The following is a 395-nucleotide window of genomic DNA, read 5'->3' as shown; positions in this document are numbered from 1 at the left end:
CAGTTAATATCTACCTGAAATGTCTCAGACTCGGGTCTCTGCTCCGGTTAATATCTACCCGAAATGTCTCAGACTCGTGTCTCTGCTCCAGTTAATATCTACCAGAAATGTCTCAAACTCGGGTCTCTGCTCCAGTTAATATCTACCTGAAATGTCTCAGACTCGGGTCTCTGCTCCGGTTAATATCTACCCGAAATGTCTCAGACTCGGGTCTCTGCTCCAGTTAATATCTACCAGAAATGTCTCAGACTCGGGTCTCTGCTCCGGTTAATATCTACCCGAAATGTCTCAGACTCGGGTCTCTGCTCCAGTTAATATCTACCCGAAATGTCTCAGACTCGGGTCTCTGCTCCGGTTAATATCTACCAGAAATGTCTCAAACTCGGGTCTCTGCT

The sequence above is a fragment of the Austrofundulus limnaeus genome, unplaced genomic scaffold (assembly GCF_001266775.1).
Source record: "Austrofundulus limnaeus strain Quisiro unplaced genomic scaffold, Austrofundulus_limnaeus-1.0 Scaffold252, whole genome shotgun sequence".
NCBI classification, from domain to species: Eukaryota; Metazoa; Chordata; class Actinopteri; order Cyprinodontiformes; family Rivulidae; genus Austrofundulus; species Austrofundulus limnaeus.
The sequence above is the reverse complement of the archived record's forward strand: the minus strand, read 5'-3'. Positions refer to the sequence as shown.